The sequence below is a fragment of the Helianthus annuus genome, chromosome 11 (assembly GCF_002127325.2).
Source record: "Helianthus annuus cultivar XRQ/B chromosome 11, HanXRQr2.0-SUNRISE, whole genome shotgun sequence".
NCBI classification, from domain to species: Eukaryota; Viridiplantae; Streptophyta; class Magnoliopsida; order Asterales; family Asteraceae; genus Helianthus; species Helianthus annuus.
Window position 1 is genome coordinate 11,777,311 of NC_035443.2, and position 6,605 is coordinate 11,783,915.

Here is a 6,605-nt window from a genome sequence, read left to right on the forward strand (position 1 = left end):
CTCCTAGTTCGATGGCCCAGTTTGCTAGCCTTCCCGAAATCTCCGGCTTATTTAGAATTTGATGTAGCGGGTAATTAGTCAAGACCTGAACTTCGTGGCTCTAAAAATACCTCCTGAGACGCCGAGAGGTGTGGACTAATGCCAAAACCAATTTTTCCAACGTTAGGTACTGTAACACCCACTTTCTTAAAAATGTTTAAAAAAATAGAAGTTAATAAACTTGTATTTGCATAAAAGTCCCAGTGTAAACACATTAAACTACTTCAGCGGAAGCAAAACCTAGATCATTTACATGTTTAACTATATATACAAAAATCATTGTGGGTGGGGTTTATAGAAGTTGGCACAAACAAACTTCAATGAAAGTTGACTAGATAAACACCAGTGCTAGTTTACTAAGGTTGCCTTCGTCTTTCTATCCAAGAATTCATAGTAGATCAACCATCAAGGTGTTTACCTGAAAGGCCAAAGGCACCATAAGTATATTATAGATGAAAACATTAATTAAATACTTGTAGGACATTCTTTCAAAGATTAGAGTATTGTTTAATTTTAGAACAAGTTCTATGTATTGGAAACCTTTCACCACATACCATGGTCTTATAATCAAACATAGTATGACAATTAATAACTTGTCATTCAGAAGCAGTTCCAAGTTCATGGTTAAAAAAAAAAAACAAAAGTTGCTAATATTTTTTTTATATCTGGCATTACTTTAACAATCCAATTTAATCTCGTCATATGTAATACTTCCATAGGTAAGAATAGACACCAGGTTTGAAGTCACGTTACCTCGTCATTGTTAGGTTGCACTGCAGATTGAAATAACAAATCTAAGTATACAATCCAAGATAACAAGGTTGTACTACAAAAACTCATTCATTCCCGGTATGATCAAACAAATTAGTTAGTAAATAGCATAACCATGTAATTGTTCTTAACGAGAGGAATGGTCAAGAAACTTACATTATGTGTTCAGCAGTCCCATCGACTGGTTTATAATCTACAATCGAATTCTAGTATGCCAAACCATCTGAAACGTCACATTAGCATAATATTTTGTCATAGTATGCCAAACCATCTGAAACATCACATTAGCATAATATTTTGTCATATAATCATCCTTTAAACCGGTATTTTAAACATACTAAGCTTCAATCTAGCAACACATTGTCAGGTCAAACACACAACGACAATGATTTCGATCATATCAGTATGCCAAACCATCTGAAACGTCACATTAGCATAATATTTTGTCATATAATCATCCTTTAAACCGGTATTTTAAACATACTAAGCTTTAATCTAGCAACGCATTGTCGGGTCAAACACACGACAATGATTTCGATCATATCAGTTTTGAACCAATTTAATCTCAAATTTATACTATAACTCATCAATATAAACAAAGTATACTACAAAACTACTACAACCCAAATCGTCTCCCACATCAAAGAAACCTCCTTAGGGTTTTGAAAAACTTACCAGATGTTGAAGTTTGGATTTTAAATCACCAAGAGACGATGAAAAGATGGATTATGGAAGGAATCTAGTTCCAATTTGGAGTTTGATCACATTTCTTCTTCTTCTTCTTCTTTTCACCTTTGCTGGCCGATTGCATGTACACACAAAGCACACACACACAACTTTTTTTTAGGAGAGAGAATAAAAATAAACGTGGCATCCTTTAGAGCTATAATCAGCTTATTGTTTTTAAATGTTACCATATTGCACCCCTATAATCTCATGAAGGATCAATAGTTGACCAAACTTAGTAATCATATTATTAACCATCATTAACCATATCTTAAATTCTTTAACTTACCAGATATAAGGATTACTTATTAATACATATCACGAGGATATTTATTTGCACATTTTAAAGAGGTTTACTTATATATTTATTATACATCAAAAAATTGGGATGTTACAGGTACTGGGTTTTTGGATCCACCAGTACCCTGTTGACATAGTAGATTGGCGTTTGCACCCCTCCCCGCTCTACCATAAGAAATGTGTTGAACGCGTAATGAGCTGCGGACAAGTATATCTTCAGCTTTTCTTGCGGTTTTGGGGCAGTCAAAGTTGGTAGGTGTGCCAAAAAACGCTTCATCTCTTATAGTGCCTCTTCCACTTCCGCCGTCCATCTAAAGTTGTTTTTGTTCATACAATCCTTTAGCGTTTTTATGAAAGGTAGGGATCGTTCGACGTGTTTGGCCAGGATTATGTTGATTGCTACCAACCTATACCATTGAGCGTTTGAGCCTCCTTAAGTGTTCGCGGAGAGGGCATGTTAGTGATCGCCATTACCTTTTCTGGGTTTGCTTTGAAACCATCGCGGGTGACGGACTACTCCGAGAAACTTACATTCTTCAACTCCAAATGAGCACTTCTTTGGATCGAGATTAATGTTGTATTCTCTCAACGTTCGAAACGTTTCTTCAATGTCTCTTAGCATAATCTTCTCCTCTTTATTTTTGATCACCAAATCATCCACACACACTTCTAGGTTTTGCCCAATTTGTTTAGTAAAAGCCTTGTCCATCAGTGATATGCTATGCTGCCCCTACATTTCATAATCCAAAAGGCATTTTTGTATAACAGAAAACCCCGATGTTAGTATGGAAAGCCGTTTTTTCTTCATCCGCTTCCGCCATCTGGATCTGATGATATTTTTTGTAGGCATCCAACACACAATTAAAGCAAAACGAAACCAAAGAATCGACTTTGAAATCTATCTCTGGGAGTGGGTATGCATCTTTAGGGCACGCCCTGTTCAAGTCTTTATAATCGACGCACATCCTCCACGTGCCATCGGTTTTCTTTACCATGACTGAATTCGCCACCAAGTGTGGTAATTTGTTTCACGCAGTATTATCGCTTCAGTTAGTTTCTGAACTTCTTTTACTATTGCCTTATTTCTGTTAGGGGCAATACTTCGCTTCTTCTAAGCGATGGGCTTATTCCCGGAAGTGTATATAAACGATGTTCCGCCCGATATCGAGGTATTCCGATCATGTCTCTATGTTTAAAAGCGAAAACATCCATGTTGTTACGGAGTAATACCTTGAGGCTGTCCTTTACTTTGGGGGAGGGAGTATCGCCTTTGGTAACCATCTGATCCGGGTGTTCGGTGCTTAGTACCCACCTCTTAGGTCCAATTGGTCCAGTTGGACCTTGTCTGCACCTTTATGTATCCATGACTTCGCCCACGTGATCACGGTGCACTGTCGCCATATCTCTTGGGGTTGGAAATTTCGTGAACCCTCGCGTCATGGAGATCATGGCATCTAACTTACCCAAAGTATATGGCCCATGATAACGTTATAATGGGAGTTTGCCCTGACTACTAAGAACGGGATAACAATAGTTCTTTCGTACGACGCTTTGCCAAAAGTAACCGGGAGCGTTATCTGCCCAATTAGATCTACCTTTTCTCCCATGAAACCTTTGATAGGGGTATGCACTAGTTTCAGAAGCTCTCCATATTCTCTCGACATACGATTGTAACAATGTTTATATATGATATCATTCGAACTCCCCGTATCTATTAGGATTCTTCTCATGTTATAATCATGTGCCGCAGTAGTGATGATAAGAGGGTCAGCGCTGAGGTGGGTATCCCACTGCCTGGGTCCCACCAGCATATCTACCGACATCCATGTTTCCAATATCTTGAAGCCCCGCTTCGTCCCCGTCTGTCTTCAACATACACCTTGTTCATGTTCCGTTGCCTTTTCTCTACTTTAGCGTCTTCCTCTTTAATGTGTAAAGGGCCTTATTTAATGTCTTTGACCAAATAGGCTAACTTTCCCAGTTTTACGTAATATTCGATTTGCTTTTTCAACTGGAAACAAACGTTAGTGTTATGCCCCCGCCCTTTGTGGTATTCACAGTATTTGGAAGAATCCTTTCCTGGTGAATCCTTCAATGGCTTAGGTAGGTTGAGTTTAAGGTTCTCTGAGGCTAGGATTTTTACAGGCGTTTTGCTCAACAAGGGAAAATCTGGATAGCCTGACCTGGGGAGTATTTAGTTCTCCCTGGTGTATTCCTTGGCTTATCATACATCCCTTGTGACTCATGTTGCTAACGCTTGAGAATCTAGCATTCTGGCTTTTGATTTTTCCCCGCGGCGATCCGTTTCGTCAGATCCCCTGTAAGACTCCTTTTTCTTGTTTGCTGAATGACTTGCTATTATTGACTTCTCCTGGCGTGCATACACTTTTGTGATCCTCATGATTTATTCTATAGTATCAGGAACCTTGTTCCTATCATGTAACTTCCTAAGTAATTCTCATCGTTCACGCGTTGTAAGAAAGTTCCTCACGCCAAATCCTGGGTCAGCCTGGGTATCGCTATACTTTCTTTATTAAATCTTGCCAATAAATTTTCTATTGTCTCACTGTCTCGTCGGGGTATATGCAACACCTCGTTCCGATCTTTGGTGTGTCTTCGTTGCTGACTGAACTGTTGCGAGAACTTCGATACCAATTCGTCGAAACTATCAATTCCTCCAATCGGTAGGCTATCCCACCAGACATGAGCTATTGGTCATAAGGCTACTTCCCCTGCACTTCGAAAAAGATTAATATGATCATTCGGATCATTGGTCCCATCATGCTTGCCTACCGTTGGCTTATCCTTTATAGGAGCCTCTACTATTCACCTGGAAAATTTTGAATTAAATGTGACATCCGCCGGTTTATACGGTTTGGTTAGTTCGTCCTCTTCCGGGTCTATGGGTACTACTACCGGCGGGCCATGTGTCACGGGAGGGGTAGCAACTTGTGTAACTAGTAAGGGCCTAGTTTGGGCATAATTAAGTCGCTATCTTGCAATAGAAAAACATTACCACCAGGCGTCCCTATCGTGGTTGTGTTAACAGACGCAGGGTATGGCCCGGGGTTGCCATACAAGAGCGGGGGTTGAGGGTATTGATAGCCCCATTGTGTTGATTGGCTTCCCTCGTGGGGAGTCCCAAAACCATACGTCTGAGGCAGCATGTAGCCATAAGGCGGCATGTAATAGTAAGGCGAGATGTATGCTTGTATTCCTGGTGTGATGGGAGCGTTCTGCACGGCTCGCGACATTACTACCGGCTAGTAAGGCGGTGTTGACATTACTGCTGTCAAGGCGTCTGAGTATAACAACGGGAACTAGAAATTATCTACCTGTGAGTAATACTGGGCGGTAGTCCCTACAGCGGACGTATAGATGGGCTGAGGTGGCTGATAATAGTAATTCCTGGGGCCCGCAGCTGGCGTGAACATTGGTGAACTAGTGCTCAGGGATCCACTATGTGTGGTGGATGAAGTGACCGTTGTTGTCGCCAATGTGCTGAGAGATTGACTCAACCCCATAATTTGAGACGAAGGCCTTACTCCAGTGACTACCGTATTAAGGGGTCCCGTTTCGTACCCGGGTAGGTATCTCAGCATCAAATTCCAAATTTAAGGATCTAGTGATCGCTGGAGAAGAGACCGATGCTGCAACATCCATTAATATTTTACCCTCTTGGCCGTCGGAAACCGAAACGGTGCTAACCCTGAAATATTCATGTTTGAACCACTCATCGTGGCAACGGATTCTCAGTATTTCAGGTCCCACAGATGGCACCAATGTAGAAACGCCACCTGAGATACCTCCCTAAGCTGGGTTATCCAGCTAAGAATGGCCTGAACTCTGATCTGCAAAACAGAACACCGTTAGAACTCGTTACAGGAATGGGGTTATTCCTGTAACCACCCTTCGGCATGAGAGTAAGTATTCGTTTATGGGAGTGAAGGTATTTGAGAGAGAGGGAGTTGCCAGGATCTTACCTCAAGATTATCTTCTATTTATACTTTTTGTTGAATTAGGGTTTCCCCTTAAATCAGAAGGTCGGTAGTACGACGATTCCTACTTTCTAGGAGATATTGCAAATCTTCTACTTGCATAGGAATATATCGATAATATTCTCATTAATGTACCGCATTTAATGACGGTTTACCTAACCCAGAATAACTGAGCCAGGTCATTTCTCACAAGTAGTAATGAATAATGTGTATGCATAATGTTTAAAACATAGAAAACCTAAATTTATTTAATTTTAATATTCTAAGTGTAGGAATAAACCAAGCACTACATGACAACACTTTGTAAATACTTATTGTGACACCTGTTGTGATGCTATGAAGTTTGGTCAAGAGACATGCACGTAGCAATATCGAAAATACTCGAATAAACGTACGTAGGGCCACATGTAAGAACAAACCTTTTCAACTGTTATTAACCCTTTTAATTTGTTTAACTACACTATAACCACCATAATTATTATCTTTGCTATATAAGACAAACTTAACCTAAATTGAGAAGCGTCCAAAGTTTCCTGTCATGATCCAGTTGTCTAGATTAAATAATCAATGTCTATATATACACAACCGCTGTATCGGGATGGTTTACAAGCCAAATAACGATATATACTGCAACATATAGAGTGTACATTTGATGATGATCCATCTTGTCACAACCGAGTTGTGGTGTTACTTTGTGAATGTGACACATCAGCTTTGGAATGATAGGTGTCACGTTTTCTCTAGCGATGTGTCCACCAGTGGAAGATTATA

At 40.1% G+C, this 6,605-nt stretch overlaps 1 long non-coding RNA gene across 1 annotated transcript; it reads right to left on the minus strand.

Moving 5' to 3' along the window:
• Positions 1–243: 243 nt before the first annotated feature.
• LOC118483880 lies at positions 244–1,637 on the minus strand. Its single transcript, XR_004872013.1, has 3 exons — positions 1,486–1,637; positions 967–1,033; positions 244–457 (listed from the first exon to the last, which is right to left on the minus strand). It is a non-coding gene; the product is annotated as an uncharacterized LOC118483880 (long non-coding RNA).
• Positions 1,638–6,605: the final 4,968 nt, after the last annotated feature.